Here is an 18,356-nt window from a genome sequence, read left to right on the forward strand (position 1 = left end):
TATCGATCTGAATAAATGCCCAGGCTATGCAAGGCTTAGAGCCCATGCGACCTGAAGAGCCACTACGACTTGTGGTCAGAGGCGGAGTTGTGGTTGAGGATGCAGTTGTTGACGTGCTTCCAGTACTCCGTCTCTGTCCAGGAAGGCGCAACCTAACCTCGTCCTCAATAGCATCTGTGACGCCCCGCTGTGCTTGGTATCACAGATCCTAGAAGAGTGTATTGATGGAATCCTCCACAAGAGGCCCCCATAAACATTCACACATCTCCACCTTCCACCTCAGACCAGCAGAGGGAGCCCGTTAGGGATATAAATAGGGAAGGTGGAGCTAGGCAGTTCAGTTCCTCTGAAGAGTTCCTGCAGTAGAGAAGCCTAAGAGAGGTCAGTCTGCAGTGTAGCTCAGTCTAGTCTAGAGAACTCAGTTAATAGTTCAGCAGTGGAGCATGAGGCTCCTGCTAGCTAGATTCAGGGAGCCCAGATAGAGCTTAAGGTGTGCCGGCGTCATAAGATCGGTGAAGCGCGGCAAGCTGCCGTTAGTGTGTATAGCCTATTGAGGGCCCGAGTAGGCCGAAGGCGAGTGGCGAGTTAGTACATAAGGGGCAGAGGAGCTTAACCAGCTCACCCCGAAGCATTTACCGGACACCGGATCCGAGCTTACCGGGATCTCTATGACCCAGTAAGGCATAACCGGAATCCCTGGAGAACTACAAGTCCCAGGATCGCTAAGGTGCTGATACGTAACAGAGCCAGGAGACGCTTAGGCCCCGCATACTGGGAGCGTGAACTTCAAGAGAAGGCCCTACCACAAGGTCAGCCAGCGCAGGACAGAGACAAAGTTAGGCCTAGCTCCAGGCAGGTCAGAAACTTACTGCGCAGAGGCAAGAAACAGGAGGCCCTACACCCGCTCATTGGGGAGGATCCTGATATGCACCCTTCACCCTACAGTGCTCCAGGATGTGCCTGAATTTCCTCCAGTAAAAGGTACTGAAGTGACTACCGTGTCCGTTTCCGTTCTTGCTCTGACCCAGCTGGGTCTCGCCTGTCCTGCATTCCCCCTGCATACGCTGACCTGAGACCTAGCTCCACCTGTGGGGAGCTATACCATCGAGCTGCCTTATCACGGGCCTCAGTGGACTGCTGCAGCGCTGGTGCTTCTCACCAGATACCACAGGTGGTGTCACAAACTCTTATAAAATTAACAATTATCCACCCTTTTAAAGAGTGACCCCAGGGTACGGGCCAGGGAGCCGACCACCGCGACATCCCAAAGGCCAGGCAAAGGCCCGGGTGACCTCATCGACTGGCTGACTGTGGGTTGACAGTAAGTGGGATCTCCAACCTTGTCATCATCACCCTGTGTGTTATCACACCCGTTGTCCTCAAAGCCAACCTCTTCCTGCCCTGACCGAAAAGTCAAGTTGTCGCTCCAATCAGGTATTTGAGTCTCATCATCGTCTTCATCATTGTCTCCACCAACAGGAGTTACAGTTTGGGAACGAGGGTCTACATTATGCTCAGAACCTTCTTCATCTGGTCCTGGATCCGACTTATAAAGATTCTGGGCATCAGTGCAGATCATTTCCTCGTCTGGATTAACAGAAGCTCTGGAGCAGACCTCCGTTTCCCAGGCTATAGTATGAGTAAACAGCTGTGCAGACTCAACCATCTGTGTTACCCCATACTCAGACCGGCAGCTGGAGACTTGGGAGCTGTGAGGAAGCAAGTGCGATTGGGGTGACACCTCTGAGGACTGGAGTATTTGTGATGTTGAAGTTGAGGTGGAGGAGAGCCCACTTGAAGGAGCACTTGATATCCGCTGAAGCACCTGCTGTTTTTGTGCCTCATCTGGAATTTGTAGCGATGGGCGTGTCCGTAACAAAGGGATCGTATCACATTGTCCACGAAAAGAAGACGACATGTTAGTTTGGCTGGAAGATGGTCTTTCTTCTGCAGATGTTACTCCCCCCCCCACCGCGGGGGGCTCGACCCACCAGCGGACAGGCACCAGTATTAGGAGAGGGGGGCTGGCCGTCACGGTCCACCGCGGCTCTGGCACAAACCCGGCGACACGGAGGTGGCACGGGCAGGAACGGACTGGCCGTGTCGGCTTCTCACTTTTTGGATTTTAGAAGGGCATGACATGCCTATATCTGTGTCTCCCCCTCCTTTTACTCCTCCACCTCTTTTATTTTCGCATGACTATATGTACTTGTCACTTTTCCATGTGTTAGTTATGTCTTCTGAGCAGTTTGTCAGCTTTTGGACACCTTTGAAGGTGTTTTCTATGTGTTTCTATGTGTTTTTGTTTGCCTGCCATTGTTTTTAACGGTGTACGAAGGTGTTCGACGAACAGTTCGACGAACAGTTCGACGAACAGTTCGACGAACAGTTCGACGAACAGTTCGACGAACAGTTCGACGAACAGTTCGACGAACAGTTCGACGAACACACGGGTGCTCGACGAACCGAACCAAACTCGAACACTACGGGGGTGGCTCAACACTAGTTGTGTCTACAAGACCTTTTAAGGAAGCCAGGAAAAAAAATTGAAGAGAAGGGAAAGCACAAAAGGACCTGGTCTTGCTGAGCACTGGAAAGGGCAGCCGGCAGCCAGACGTCAAAGTAGAAAAGCAGCAAGTGAGAGGCTTGTACGGCCACACCACCCTGAACACGCCTGATCTCGTCTGATCTCGGAAGCTAAGCAGTGTCAGGCCTGGTTAGTACTTGGATGTGAGACAGCCTGGGACTACCAGGTGCTGTAGGCTTTTGCTTTTTCTTTCCTTCCACCAGCAGGGGGCACTCTCTTCTGTGCCTTTTTTCTATTCCCTTTCACAAGTGCACACATTCATTCTCTTTTCTTTTTTTCATTTGCTTTCTCCCTTGCGCTATTTCATCTCTGCAAAATACCAGCATCCTTCTGATCACCGTGGGCCTCCAGCATTGTTGCTTCTTTAATTTTAATACTAGGACCAGTGTCTCCCACGTGGCTGGAGGCAACCACCGGTAACCCCAAGCAGAAGACCTTTACAGGCAACACGACCCTCCCCCCTGAAGAGCAGCTCAAAGTCACTGGCAACCATCTCACCCTCTTCCTTCATTCACCCCTGGACGTCTCGCTCCGCCCCCAAGTTACGGGTCCAGCTTGCTCTTTCTGTCACATCACCGCGATGAAGGGTTTAGCCTGCAGGAGGCCCTGCGCCGAGCCATTTTTGAAGACACCTGATGCGGCGGGTGAATCACTGCTAAACAAACCACACCTGTAGGGACGGCACAGCCTTTGCATAGACCCTTCGGAGCCCGCCCCGTCACGGCCAGATTGCTCGCCACCAAGCGATCCTGAGAAAGGCTGGCCGGGCGATGGATCGAGCAGCGTCTACTGGCCATACCACCTTGGATACGCCCGATCTCATCTGATCTCGGAAGCAAAGCAGGGCTGGGCTCAGACAGTACTTGGATGGGAGACCTCCTGGGAACACCGGGTGCTGTAGACCATTTTGATGTCGTTTTGCCCTACTGCCCAGCTCGGCTAGCATGGAACGGCGCCTTGCCGGACACCGACCTTAAGTAACTTAGATGATGGAAGCCCCAAGGCCTCTGAGCCAGTTGGCAGCTAAGTACGCTACCCCGCCGCCTTCAAGCAGGCCTGACACCGAGCTCCTTGCCACGGCTAGGAGTGCTTATTGACTCCGCAGCTCGCCGTGTGGAAATGATGGCGTTAAAAGCACCCGGGGCCGTGAAGGGGCCAGGCTTTCAGCAGGTGCCCAGGGAAGGTTTTGGATGCCGGCCGCCTAGCGAGGGCCAGCAGAAGTAACATGTTTCTCTGCAAAGAAGCTTGTGTAACCAAGCCAGACGGCTGACAAAGAGCTAACCTCAGTGCAAGGAAGGTTATCCTTATCCTCTCTTGCTGACAACTTTATCTTCCAAAAGGTAGGGGAGAAAACAAGGGGATCTGCTACTTTGGATCTAATCCTTATAAACAGGGGGGAAATGGTTGAGGAGGTAAAGGTGGCTGGGACCCTAGGAGGCAGCGATCATGCTATTATAGAATTTTGGATAACTAGAGGAGGAAGACATGTGAAGACTCAAACTTCAAGGTTAGATTTTAGAAAGGCAGATTTTAAAAGACTCAGAAAGAGAATAGGAAGGATCCAATGGCTGGATGTCCTTAAGGACAAAAATGTCCAGGAAGGATGGGAAATTTTTAAAAATGAGATTCTCTAAGCACAATCGTTAACAATCCCGAAAAGTAGGAAGAATGGGAAGCATTTAAGGAAACCAGGATGGATGAACACAGAACTTAAACACATGCTAAAAAGAAAGAAAGAAATGTTTATTAAATGGAAAGAGGGAGGCATATCTAAAGAAGATTATAATGCAGTCTGCAGATCCTGCAGGGCACGTATCAGGTTAGCTAAAGCTGACAATGAATTAAGGCTTGCAAGAGATGTCAAAAGCAATAAAAAAGGATTTTGGGGGTATGTCAAAAGTAAAAGAAAAGTCAAAGATGCTATAGGATTTTTACAGGATGAAAATGGAGAAATGGGAAGAGAGGATGTTGAGAAGGCCGAACTTTTTCATTCCTATTTTGCATCTGTTTTCTCTCAGAAAGAAAATGTAACATCAACTGATCTTCACTGTCCTTTTAAAGGAATAGAGGAATCCAAGTTATCTTTAAACAGAAAGATTGTGAGGGAATATTTAGCTAACATAAATGAGTTCAAGTCTCCAGGTCCAGATGAATTACACCCCAGAGTACTGAAGGAGTTCGTAGGAGAAATTTTAGAACCACTTTCCATAATCTTTGAAAATTCTTGGAGAACAGGAGAAGTCCCAGAAGACTGGAGAAGAGCAAATGTTGTTCCTATCTTCAAAAAGGGGAAGAAGGTGGACCCAGGGAACTATAGGCCGGTGAGTCTGACTTCTATACCAGGAAAGATCTTTGAACAAATTATTAAACAACATTTATGTAAGTACATGGATAAGAATGAAGTGATTAACCAGAGTCAGCATGGGTTTGTAACTAACAAGTCATGTCAGACTAAGTTAATTTCCTTCTATGACAGAATCACTGACTGGGTGGATCAGGGAAATGCTGTAGATATAGTATATCTTGACTTCAGCAAAGCATTTGACAAAGTATCTCACACCATCCTTATTGAAAAAATGACCAAGAATGCAATGGACCAGGCAACTGTTAGGTGGATTCAATACTGGCTTAGTGATCGGACTCAAAGGGTGGTTGTAAATGGCTTCACATCCAGCTGGATGAATGTCTCAAGTGGGGTACCACAGGGCTCCGTCCTGGGACCTGTATTGTTCAACATCTTTATCAATGATTTAGATGAAGGAATTGAGGGTAAACTGATTAAATTTGCTGATGACACAAAGCTAGGAGGGATAGCTAATACTAGAGAAGAGAGAGAGAGGATTCAAAAAGACCTAAATAAACTGGAGCAGTGGGCAGCAACCAACAGAATGGTTTTTAACAGGGAAAAATGCAAAGTACTACATCTGGGCAATAAAAATGAAAAAAGCATATACAGAATGGGAGGAATAGAGCTAAGCAACAGTACATGTGAAAAAGACTTAGGTATACTAATAGATCATAGACTGAACATGAGTCAACAGTGTGATGCAGCAGAAAAAAGGCAAATACAATTCTGGGATGTATTAACAGAAGCATACAGTCTAGATCACGTGAAGTCATTATCGGTCTTTACTCCTCTTTGGTCAGACCTCATCTGGAATACTGTGTACAGTTTTGGGCACCACATTTTAAAAAAGACATAGACAAACTGGAGCAAGTTCAGAGAAGAGCGACCAGAATGGTGACTGGTCTGCAAACCATGTCCTATGAGGAACGGTTGCAGGATTTGGGAATGTTTAGCTTGCAAAAAAGAAGCCTGAGAGGAGACTTAATAGCTGTCTACAAATATGTCAAGGGCTGTCACATTGTAGAAGGATCATCTTTATTCTCATTTGCACAAGGAAAGACTAGAAGCAATGGGATGAAACTAAATGGGAGGAGACACAGATTAGATATTAGAAAAAACTTTTTGACAGTTAGGGTGATTAATGAGTGGAACAGGCTGCCACGAGAGGTGGTGAGTTCCCCTTCAATGGACGTCTTCAAACAGAGGCTGGACAGACATCTGTCTGAGATGATCTAGTGAATCCTGCTTTGAGCAGGGGGTTGGACCAGATGACCCAGGAGGTCCCTTCCAACTCTACCATTCTATGATTCTATGATTCTATGAAGGCAAGGAAGGAATTGGGGAGGGGGGGTGATTCCTGCTAGGGCCCTGAAATCATAAAACAGGCAGGAGAGTCTGACGCATGGTGACGGAGAGGTTGTAGGGGCAGGGGGTGTTGTCAAGTGCGAGCACGTGTGCATGATGGCTTGTGTGTGAGGGTGCGCTTCCTAGGTGTGGCGCGCTGCAGACAGTCAAAGGGATTGTTCCCTTTCATTAAAAGTTAATCCCCGGCTGCAGGCGATTAGAAAGCAACTAACCGCGCTCTACTCACCCTACCCGGGTCTACCGGTGAGTCTCGCCTCTGCTTCCGGCCTGTGGCATTGGCCGTGAAGCTGACGTTCCGTCGACAGCGCTGCAGCCGATCAGTGAGCTCAGCGGCTCTGAGTGGGGTGTTGTGTCTACAAGACCTTTTAAGGAAGCCAGCAAAAAAATTGAAGAGAAGGGAAAGCACAAAAGTACCTGGTCTTGCTGAACACTGGAAAGGGTATCCGGCAGCCAGACTTCAAAGTAGAAGAGCAGCAAGTGAGAGACTTGTCTCTGCCTATGGCCACACCACCCTGAACATGCCTGATCTCATCTGATCTTGGAAACTAAACAGGGTTGGGCCTGGTTAGTACTTGGATGGGAGACTGCCTGGGAATACCAGGTGCTTTAGGTTTCTGCTTTTTCTTTCCTTCCACCAGCAGGGGGTACTCTCTTCTATGCCTTTTTTCCATTCCCTTTCACAAGTGCACACATTCATTCTCTTTTCTTTTTTTCATTTGCTTTCTCTCTTGCGCTATTTCATCTCTGCAAAATACCAGCATCCTTCTGATCACCGTGGGCCTCCAGCATTGTTGCTTCTTTACTTTTAATACTAGGCTACTTTTCACCAGGACCAGCGTCTCCCGCGTGGCTGGAGGCAACCACCGGTAACCCCCAGCAGAAGACCTTTGCAGGCAACACGACCCTCCCCCCTGAAGAGCAGCTCAAAGTCACTGGCAACCATCTCACCCTCTTCCTTCATTCACCCCTGGACGTCTCGCTCCGCCCCCAAGATACGGGTCCAGCTTGCTCTTTCTGTCACATTACCGCGATGAAGGGTTTAGCCTGCAGGAGACCCTGCGCCGAGACATTTTTGAAGACACCTGATGCGGCGGGTGAATCACTGCTAAACAAACCACACCTGTAGGGATGGCACAACCTTTGCATGGACCCTTCGGAGCCCGCCCCGTCACGGCCAGATTGCTCGCCACCAAGCGATCCTGAGAAAGGCTGGCCGGGCGATGGATTGAGCAGCGTCTACTGGCCATACCACCTTGGATACGCCTGATCTCATCTGATCTTGGAAGCTAAGCAGGGCTGGGCCTGGTTAGTACTTGGATGGGAGACCATCTGGGAATAATAGGTGCAGTAGGCTTTTGCTTTTTCCTTTTTTCCACCAGCAGGGGGCACTCTCTTCTATGCCTTTTTTCCATTCCCTTTCACAAGTGCACACATTCAATCTCTTTTCTTTTTTTCATTTGCTTTCTCTCTTGCGCTATTTAATCTCTGCAAAATACCAGCATCCTTCTGATCACCGTGGGCCTCCAGCATTGTTGCTTCTTTACTTTTAATACTAGGCTCCTTTTCACCAGGGCCAGCGTCTCCTGCGTGGCTGGAGGCAACCACTAGTAACCCCAAGCAGAAGACCTTTGCAGGCAACATGACCCTCCCCCCTGAAGAGCAGCTCAAAGTCACTGGCAACCATCTCACCCTCTTCCTTCATTCACCCCTGGACCTCTCGCTCCACCCCCAAGTTACGGATCCAGCTTGCTCTTTCTGTCACATTACCGCGATGAAGGGTTTAGCCTGCAGGAGACCCTGCGCCGAGACATTTTTGAAGACACCTGATGCGGCGGGTGAATCACTGCTAAACAAACCACACCTGTAGGGACGGCACAGCCTTTGCATGGACCCTTCGGAGCCCGCCCCGTCACGGCCAGATTGCTCGCCACCAAGCGATCCTGAGAAAGGCTGGCCGGGCGATGGATTAAGCAGCGTCTACTGGCCATAACACCTTGGATACGCACGATCTCGTCTGATCTCGGAAGCAAAGCAGGGCCGGGCTCAGACAGTACTTGGATGGGAGACCTCCTGGGAACACCGGGTGTTGTAGACCATTTTGATGATGTTTTGCCCTACTGCCCAGCTCGGCTAGCATGGAACGGCGCCTTGCCGGACACCGACCTTAAGTAACTTAGATGATGGAAGCCCCAAGGCCTCTGAGCCAGTTGGCAGCTAAGTACGCTACCCCGCCGCCTTCACGCAGTCCTGATACCGAGCTCCTTGTCACGGCTAGGAGTGATTATTGACTCCACAGCTCGCCATATGGAAATTATGGCGTTAAAAGCACCCGGGGTCGTGAAGGGGCCAGGCTTTCAGCAGGTGCCCGGGGAAGGATTTGGATGCCAGCCGCCTAGCGAGGCCCAGCAGAAGTAACATGTTTCTCTGCAAAGAAGCTTGTGTAACCAAGCCAGACGGCTGACAAAGAGCTAACGTCAGTGCAAGGAAGGCAAGGAAGGAATTGGGGAGGGGGGGAGTGATTCCTGCTAGGGCCCTGAAATCATAAAACAGGCAGGAGAGTCTGACGCATGGTGATGGAGAGGTTGTAGGGGCAGATAGGGGGTGTTGTCACGTGCGAGCACGTGTGCATGCTGGCTTGTGTGTGAGAGTGCGCTTCCTAGGTGTGGCGCGCTGCAGACAGTCAAAGGGATTGTTCCCTTTCATTAAAAGATAATCCCCGGCTGCAGCCTATTAGAAAGCAACTAACCGCGCTCTACTCACCCTACCCGGGTCTACCGGTGGGTCTCGCCTCTGCTCCCGGCCTGTGGCATTGGCCGTGAAGCTGACGTTCCGTCGACAGCGCTGCAGCCGATCAGTGAGCTCAGCGGCTCTGAGTGGCACGTTGTGTCTACAAGACCTTTTAAGGAAGCCAGCAAAAACATTGAAGAGAAGAGAAAGCACAAAAGGACCTGGTCTTGCTGAGCACTGGAAAGGGCAGCCGGCAGCCAGACGTCAAAGTAGAAAAGCAGCAAGTGAGAGTCTTGTCTCTGCCTACGGCCACACCACCCTGATCACACCCGATCTTGTCTGATCTTGGAAGCTAAGCAGGGTCAGGCCTGGTTAGTGCTTGGATGGGAGACCACCTGGGAATACCAGGTGCTGTAGGCTTTTGCTTTTTCCTTCCTTCCACCAGCAGGGGGCACTCTCTTCTTTGCCTTTTTTCCATTCCCTTTCACAAGTGCACACATTCATTCTCTTTTCTTTTTTTCATTTGCTTTCTCTCTTGCGCTATTTCATCTCTGCAAAATACCAGCATCCTTCTGATCACCGTGGGCCTCCAGCATTGTTGCTTCTTTACTTTTAATACTAGGCTCCTTTTCACCAGGACCAGCGTCTCCCGCTTGGCTGGAGGCAACCACCGGTAACCCCAAGCAGAAGACCTTTGCAGGCAACACGACCCTCCCCCCTGAAGAACAGCTCAAAGTCACTGGCAACCATCTCACCCTCTTCCTTCATTCACCCCTGGACGTCTTGCTCCGCCCCCAAGTTACGGGTCCAGCTTGCTCTTTTTGTCACGTTACCGCAATGAAGGGTTTCGCCTGCAGGAGACCCTGCGCCGAGACATTTTTGAAGACACCTGATGCGGCGGGTGAATCACTGCTAAAGAAACCACACCTGTAGGGACGGCACAGCCTTTGCATGGACCCTTCGGAGCCCGCCCCGTCACGGCCAGATTGCTCGCCACCAAGCGATCCTGAGAAAGGCTGGCCAGGCGATGGATCAAGCAGCGTCTACTGGCCATACTACCTTGGATACGCCCGATCTCGTCTGATCTCGGAAGCAAAGCAGGGCTGGGCTCGGACAGTACTTGGATTGGAGACCTCCTGGGAACACTGAGTGCTGTAGACCATTTTGATGAAGTTTTGCCCTACTGCCCAGCTCGACTATCATGGAACGGCGCCTTGCCGGACACCGACCTTAAGTAACTTAGATGATGGAAGCCCCAAGGCCTCTGAGCCAGTTGGCAGGTAAAGTACGCTACCCCGCCGCCTTCACGCAGGCCTGACACCGAGCTCCTTGCCACGGCTAGGAGTGCTTATTGACTCCGCAGCTCGCCATGTGGAAATGATGGCGTTAAAAGCACCCGGGGCCGTGAAGGGGCCAGGCTTTCAGCAGTGCCCAGGGAAGGTTTTGGATGCCGGCCGCCTAGCGAGGGCCAGCAGAAGTAACATGTTTCTCTGCAAAGAAGCTTGTGTAACCAAGCCAGACGGCTGACAAAGAGCTAACCTCAGTGCTAGTAAGGCAAGGAAGGTGTGGAAGGAATTGGGGGGGGGGGGTCATTCCTGCTAGGGCCCTGAAATCATAAAACAGGCAGGAGATTCTGACGCATGGTGACGGAGAGGTTGTAGAGGCAGATAGGGGGTGTTGTCACGTGCGAGCACGTGTGCATGCTGGCTTGTGTGTGAGAGTGCGCTTCCTAGGTGTGGCGCGCTGCAGACAGTCAAAGGGATTGTTCCCTTTCATTAAAAGTTAATCCCCGGCTGCAGGCTATTAGAAAGCAACTAACCGCGCTCTACTCACCCTACCCGGGTCTACCTGTGAGTATCGCCTCTGCTCCCGGCCTGTGGAATTGGCCTTGAAGCTGACGTTCCGTCGACAGCGCTGCAGCCGATCAGTGAGCTCAGCAGCTCTGAGTGGGGTGTTGTGTCTACAAGACCTTTTAAGGAAGCCAGCAAAAAAATTGAAGAGAAGGGAAAGCACAAAAGGACCTGGTCTTGCTGAGCACTGGAAAGGGCAGCCGGCAGCCAGACGTCAAAGTAGAAAAGCAGCAAGTGAGAGGCTTGTCTCTGCCTATGGCCACACCTCCCTGAACATACCCGATCTTGTCTGATCTCGGAAGCTAAGCAGGGTCAGGCCTGGTTAGTACTTGGATGGGAGACCAACTGGTAATACCAGGTGCTCTAGGCTTTTGTTTTTTCCTTCCTTCCACCAGCAGGGGGCACTCTCTTCTATGCCTTTTTTCCATTCCCTTTCACAAGTGCACACATTCATTCTCTTTTCTTTTTTTCATTTGCTTTCTCTCTTGCGCTATTTCATCTCTGCAAAATACCAGCATCCTTCTGATCACCGTGGGCCTCCAGCATTGTTGCTTCTTTACTTTTAATACTAGGCTCCTTTTCACCAGGACCAGCGTCTCCCGCGTGGCTGGAGGCAACCACCGGTAACCCCAAGCAGAAGACCTTTGCAGGCAACACGACCCTCCCCTCTGAAGAGCAGCTCAAAGTCACTGGCAACCATCTCACCCTCTTCCTTCATTCACCCCTGGACGTCTCGCTCCGCCCCCAAGTTACGGGTCCAGCTTGCTCTTTCTGTCACATTACCGCGATGAAGGGTTTAGCCTGCATGAGACCCTGCGCCGAGACATTTTTGAAGACACCTGATGCGGCGGGTGAATCACTACTAAACAAACCACACCTGTAGGGACGGCACAGCCTTAGCATGGACCCTTCGGAGCCCGCCCCGTCACGGCCAGATTGCTTGCCATCAAGCGTTCCTGAGAAAGGCTGGCCGGGCGATGGATCGAGCAAAGTCTATTGGCCATGCCACTTTGGATACGCCCAATTTCTTCTGATTTCAGAAGCAAAGCAGGGCTGGGCTCGGACAGTACTAAGATGGGAGACCTCCTGGGAACACCGGGTGCTGTAGACCATTTTGATGACATTTTGCCCTACTGCCCATCTCAGTTAGCATGGAAAGATGCCTTGCCGGACACCGACTTAAGTAACTTAGATGATGGAAGCCCCAAGGCCTCTGAGCCAGTTGGCCGCTAAGTACGCTACCCCACCGCCCTTCACGCAGACCTGACACCGAGCTCCTTGCCACGGCTAGGAGTGCTTATTGACTCCGCAGCTCGCCGTGTGGAAATGATGGCGTTAAAAGCACCTGGGGCCGTGAAGGGGCCAGGCTTTCAGAAGGTGCCCAGGGAAGGTTTTGGCTGCCGACCGCCTAGCGAGGGCCAGCAGAAGTAACATGTTTCTCTGCAAAGAACCTTGTGTAACCAAGCCAGACGGCTGACAAAGAGCTAACCTCAGTGCAAGGAAGTAAAGGAAGGTGCGGAAGGAATTGTGGAGGGGGTTGGTTGATTCCTGCTAGGGCCCTGAAATCATAAAACAGGCAGGAGAGTCTGATGCATGGTGACGGAGAGGTTGTAGGGGCAGATAGGGGGTGTTGTCACGTGCGAGCACGTGTGCATGCTGGCTTGTGTGTGAGAGTGCGCTTCCTAGGTGTGGCGCGCTGCAGACAGTCAAAGGGATTGTTCCCTTTCATTAAAAATTAATCCCCGGCTGCAGGCTATTAGAAAGCAACTAACCGCGCTCTACTCACCCTACCTGGGTCTACCGGTGAGTCTCGCCTCTGCTCCCGGCCTGTGGCATTGGCCGTGAAGCTGACGTTCCGTCGACAGCGCTGCAGCCGATCAGTGAGCTCAGTGGCTCTGAGTGGGGCGTTGTGTCTACAAGACCTTTTAAGTAAGCCAGCAAAAAAATTGAAGAGAAGGGAAAGCACAAAAGGATCTGGTCTTGCTGAGCACTGGAAAGGGCAGCCGGCAGCCACACGTCAAAGTAGAAAAGCAGCAAGTGAGAGGCTTGTCTCTGCGTACGGCCACACCACCCTTAACATGCCCAATCTCATCTGTTCTCAGAAGCTAAGCAGGGTCAGGCCTGGTTAGTACTTAAATGGGAGACTGTAAAATAATACTCTTCCTGTATTTTTTTTTTTCTACTAAGGTCTTCTCAAAGTATCAATATCACGATATTCTTATAAAAAAATGTATCTATTTATTCTTGGATTGTCCATTAAAAAGAATCAGATTGCAGCAGGTACATACAATAATTAGTTATAAAGTAATTGTCCATTTGTCCATAATTAGCTTAATTGTTGAGATTCACCCATCTTTCCTTGGATCCTGGCTGGTAAATCATGTCTTTGTCCAGCATGTGTCCAGGCCTACATGTCATCTGCTTCTCAGCATGAAGATTCTGTGTCTTGTGGGGTGGGCAGAGCAAGAGAGCCCCCCCTTTCTGTAACATGGGCTTTTATAGCCAGTCGTATGGACACCTGTTCTACATATGGTAGTGAACCAAACATACACACACAAATAGCGCATGTCAACTAGACACGATGGCTGAGGCATAGAACTCAGAAAAATGATTATCGATTAACATTCCAAATGAATTTCCATAATTAACCATTTAACATTTCCCCCTTTTTTGAGAATATAAGGACTTTAACTGAAATATCTCAAAAGAAGATACATTCATCAATCATTTTTTCTTTCCTTCTTCCTTGGCAATATCATTAAATTTCCATAATAATAATAATAGTAATAATAGTATCAATATCGGATTATTGTTATATAATGATGTGAATTCATGTTATGGTATGCCGTGACTAATATTCATTTAATATGTATAATTATACTTCCCTATATCTAAATTGAAGCAATCGCGGGTTCAATCGTCATCATCTGATATCATCGGGTCGTCGTCTCGTCTTCTTCTTGGTTCTTTTATAACACAGTCTTTAGATGAAAACTCCTTTGAAATAAATTACAGCATGTAGATGTTGTACAGTCCATAATTGTGTTCATTATTGTTCAGTCCATAAACTGTACTCTTTATTAGAAAGATCATGTTTGTCAGTTGATAAGAAAACAAAGTCCATGGATGAAATGTAGCTTTAATATCTGTGCAGTGTCACCTGGACTTACGTTGGATCGTCTTTGGAATCTTCCGTGTGTCCGCACTGGTCTCGTGTCACTTTTGGAACAGATGTGACGTCTTTGGTCAGTAAAGCAAGGGTTAACTTGACACTTCCCTGCTTTATATAGCACCATAACCAGTACTCAGTCCTTTATATACAGGACACATATGCCAGGTATTACCTGTTCACCAGCTTTCATTGAAGCGTTGCAGGTGATAAGAAACCACTGGAACGTGATGAAACTTTAACACAACACAGTACATATAGGATCATCGTCCTCTGCCGTCCTGGTGATCAGTGGTGTGAATTGTATTGTATGTAATGGACACAGTCTATTATAACACTCAGCATTCACACCTGTTACCTTCTGAGACGTCCGGATATCAGTTGCTTCTTCTTGTAACTTTTGAGAATCTCTTTGATTTATAAAAATTAAAAGTCTTTATTAAGATAGAATTCATAATTGCGATGTCTTGATTGAAGTCTTCATTCCCTAATCTGATACCAAATCTGGCAGTTTTTCCTAACCTATAATATCACAGCGTACCATAGCAATCAGTAATATCCATCTAATTATTATCAAAATATTAAAATAAATTATGCTTGGAATAATAAACTATAATAGATAATAATTCATTATCAATCAAGTTCTCCATATGATAGAACATTTTTATGTCATAGGTGTAATTACCTTTTCCAACCCATAGGTGTCAGTGTATTTTGAAAAAACAAGTTTTTATATCTTTATTAAACCAATAATATCAAAGAATGTATACTCCTGAACCAAAATTAATAAATATATGAATGTATGAATGAATGAATGAATGAATAAATGAATGAATGAATTGTTGTGTTTACTCAGAAAATGTAAACATTTTTTTCCTTAGCAATATATATTTAATGAAGCAATACTCTTGTATTAGACATTACTTTATTAAAAATTAATGTGTTTTCTCAATTGAGATATTGAACTGAAATAAAATCAAATGAGAATTAAAAAATGAAAAAATAGAAAAATAAGAAGTATAAAGTAAGAATAAAATTTTAAAAATGAAAAATAAAATTAAGAGTAAAAATAAGAATAAAAATAAAAATAAGGCCTTTAAATTTTAATGACAAATGCAGAGTAATTATATTCTCCATAAAAAATACCCTTATAGCTCCATTATCTGGATGATTTCATATTTGTCATAACCTTGTACCACCAAAAAATATTAAATTATGCAACTTTGCATGTAATACCCTTCTTAATTACACCATAGTACCTTATTATTATTTCTTCTTTATTAAAATGTGTGGAAAATAAGTATTGATCAAAAGTGATTATGTAATCAGGATCAAAAACACATTTTCCCCCTTAATACCAAAAATATTATTTTATAAAATTTATGTATATATCAGAACCAAATTAAAAATAATTATTCTTCTAGAAATATTGTGCATAAATTTCATATCGATGAGTAGCATAGATTTGACTAAAGAGAGGTGTGTACCTATTTAGGTAACCATTAAAAATAATATTATAGTTATTCAAGAATATTATCATGTGGAAAATGATTCTAAATTTAAATTTGCTTTGTAAACCATTTTGATGTGTGGTTGCCCTTATCCACTATTAGTTAAATCAAGAAATAATAATTATTAAAGAAATATAGAAATATATATATGTAGATAATACCTAATTATGTATTATAATTTCCTCAGAATTAAATATATTTTTGTACCTTCACATAAAGAAACATTTTTTTTTTTTCAAACATACAAACATATGAGGCCTCTGTCACATCAATCACACTTAGCAGCTGCTGATTTACTCATCTGTCACCTTCACTCTGACATTCACAGATCTGTTCAACTCAAACATTCCACATATGAAGTTTTAGATATACAGTACAGACCAAAAGTTTGGACACACCTTCTCATTTAAAGATTTTTCGGTATTTTCATGACTATGAAAAGTGTACATTCACACTGAAGGCTTCAAAACTATGAATTAACACATGTGGAATTATATACTTAACAAAAAAAGTGTGAAGCAACTGTAAATATGTCTTCTATTCTAGGTTCTTCAAAGTAGCCACCTTTTGCATTGATGACTGCTTTGCACACTCTTGGCATTTTCTTGATGAGCTTCAAGAGGTAGTCACCGGAAATGGTTTTCACTTCACAGGTGTGCCCTGTCAGGTTTAATAAGTGGGATTTCTTGCCTTATAAATGGGGTTGGGACCTTCAATTGTGTTGTGCAGAAGTCTGGTGGATACACAGCTGATAGTCCTACTGAATAGACTGTTAGAATTTGTATTATGGCTAGAAAAAATCAGCTAAGTAAAGAAAAACGAGTGGCCATCATTACTTTAAGAAATTAAGGTCAGTCAATCTGAAAAATTGGGCAAACTTTGAAAGTGTCCCCAAGTGCAGTTGCAAAAACCATCAAGCGCTACAAAGAAACTGTCTCACATGAGGACCGCCCCAGGAAAGGAAGACCAAGAGTCTCCTCTGCTTCTGAGGATAAGTTTATCCGAGTCACCAGCCTCAGAAATCGCAGGTTAACAGCAGCTCAGATTAGAGACCAGGTCAATGCCACACAGAGTTCTAGCAGCAGACATATCTCTTCAACTACTGTTAAGAGGAGACTTTGTGCAGCAGGCCTTCATGGTAAAACAGCTGCTAGGAAACCACTGCTAAGGACAGGCAACAAGCAGAAGAGACTTGTTTGGGCTAAAGAACACAAGGAATGGACATTAGACCAGTGGAAATCTGTGCTTTGGTCTGATGAGTCCAAATTTGAGATCTTTGGTTTCAACCACCGTGTCTTTGTGCGACGCAGAAAAGGTGAACGGATGGACTCTACATGCCTGGTTCCCATCGTGAAGTATGGAGGAGGAGGTGTGATGGTGTTGGGGTGCTTTGATGGTGACACTGTTGGGGATTTAATCAAAATTGAAGGCATACTGAACCAGCAGGGCTACCACAGCATCTTGCAGCGGCATGCTATTCCATCCTGTTTGCGTTTAGTTGGACCATCATTTATTTTTCAACAGGACAATGACCCCAAATACACCTCCAGGCTGTGTAAGGGCTATTTGACCAAGAAGGAGAGTGATGGGGTGCTAGGCCAGATGACCTGGCCTCCACAGTCACCAGACCTGAACCCAATCGAGATGGTTTGGGGTGAGCTGGACCGCAGAGTGAAGGCAAAAGGGCCAACAAGTGCTTAGCATCTCTGGGAACTCCTTCAATATTGACGGAAGACCATTTCCGGTGACTACCTCTTGAAGCTCATCAAGAGAATGCCAAGAGTGTGCAAAGCAGTCATCAAAGCAAAAGGTGGCTACTTTGAAGAACCTAGAATATAAGACATATTTTCAGTTGTTTCACACTTTTTTGTTAAGTATATAATTCCACATGTGTTAATTCATAGTTTTGATGCCCTCAGTGTGAATGTACAATTTTCATAGTCAAGAAAATACAGAAAAATATTTAAATGAGAATGTGTGTCCAAACTTTTGGTCTGTACTGTATATATATATATTTAACCCAAAATTGTTGTATCCCAATTTATTAATGCGCATTGCCATATCAATTGAATATCTTTATATTTCTTTGAATATTCCCCAAGTACATATTATATAATATGAGAGTAAGTCACTGGAATTTCAGACACTTGAAAAAACTCTTGTCTTAGATTCTTTTTTCACTGGCTGCCCGGTCTTAAGTTACATCAGTTGAAAATAGAATGAATGGGATCCTATACTATTAGCTCAAAGTTCAAAGGCCGCAGCTGTCACACGTCATGCTGTAAAGCTACTTTAATTTGCACGAACACTTCATGCACAGAAAATATTAGCAACACAAAAGAATTAATAAGTATTACATATATATTATAGTTCAACTAGATATATTGTTATTATTTTAAAATGTTATACACATAAAATCATGCATTTTTTTCACTTCCTGTGTGAATAAAGAAATAAATCCATTTTAGAGTTCTTTGATCAAATCCTGCTTTGGAATGAAAACTCTAAGGAAATATAAGAAAATAAAATTAAATATCAAATTCATACAGAAACAGAATTATTTAAATATCTTATACATATTTTGTTTGGTTCTAATGTAATTCAAAATATTGCTACTTAAATTTATATATATGAAGTTCTAATTTATTAATTAATATATATATATATATTTTATAAACGTATATATAAATACAATTATACGCAATCTCTACTTAGACAAGTATATATATATATATATATATATATACATCAACTATTAGAAACTATGTAACTACAATTTTACTGTATAAGATTATAAATA

The 18,356-nt window shown here is 45.8% G+C and overlaps 3 non-coding genes and 6 pseudogenes across 3 annotated transcripts; all 9 read left to right on the forward strand.

Moving 5' to 3' along the window:
- The first annotated feature begins 2,646 nt into the window (after window positions 1-2,646).
- Window positions 2,647-2,765, forward strand: LOC141270228 (5S ribosomal RNA; annotated as a pseudogene).
- A 606-nt stretch (window positions 2,766-3,371) lies between these two features.
- LOC141267132 (5S ribosomal RNA) lies at window positions 3,372-3,491 on the forward strand. Its single transcript, XR_012321146.1, has one exon. It is a non-coding gene; the product is annotated as a 5S ribosomal RNA (ribosomal RNA).
- A 3,302-nt stretch (window positions 3,492-6,793) lies between these two features.
- On the forward strand, window positions 6,794-6,912 carry LOC141267258 (5S ribosomal RNA). The gene has a single exon (XR_012321267.1). It is a non-coding gene; the product is annotated as a 5S ribosomal RNA (ribosomal RNA).
- A 621-nt stretch (window positions 6,913-7,533) lies between these two features.
- LOC141267636 (5S ribosomal RNA) lies at window positions 7,534-7,653 on the forward strand (annotated as a pseudogene).
- Window positions 7,654-8,274: 621 nt separating this feature from the next.
- Window positions 8,275-8,394, forward strand: LOC141269553 (5S ribosomal RNA; annotated as a pseudogene).
- Window positions 8,395-9,327: 933 nt separating this feature from the next.
- On the forward strand, window positions 9,328-9,446 carry LOC141267098 (5S ribosomal RNA). The gene has a single exon (XR_012321113.1). It is a non-coding gene; the product is annotated as a 5S ribosomal RNA (ribosomal RNA).
- Window positions 9,447-10,067: 621 nt separating this feature from the next.
- LOC141268364 (5S ribosomal RNA) lies at window positions 10,068-10,187 on the forward strand (annotated as a pseudogene).
- Window positions 10,188-11,127: 940 nt separating this feature from the next.
- On the forward strand, window positions 11,128-11,246 carry LOC141268241 (5S ribosomal RNA; annotated as a pseudogene).
- Window positions 11,247-11,867: 621 nt separating this feature from the next.
- Window positions 11,868-11,987, forward strand: LOC141270236 (5S ribosomal RNA; annotated as a pseudogene).
- Window positions 11,988-18,356: the final 6,369 nt, after the last annotated feature.

This window comes from Phyllobates terribilis, unplaced genomic scaffold, assembly GCF_046119375.1.
Source record: "Phyllobates terribilis strain yellow unplaced genomic scaffold, ASM4611937v1 Scaffold_4__5_contigs__length_816908805, whole genome shotgun sequence".
NCBI classification, from domain to species: domain Eukaryota; kingdom Metazoa; phylum Chordata; class Amphibia; order Anura; family Dendrobatidae; genus Phyllobates; species Phyllobates terribilis.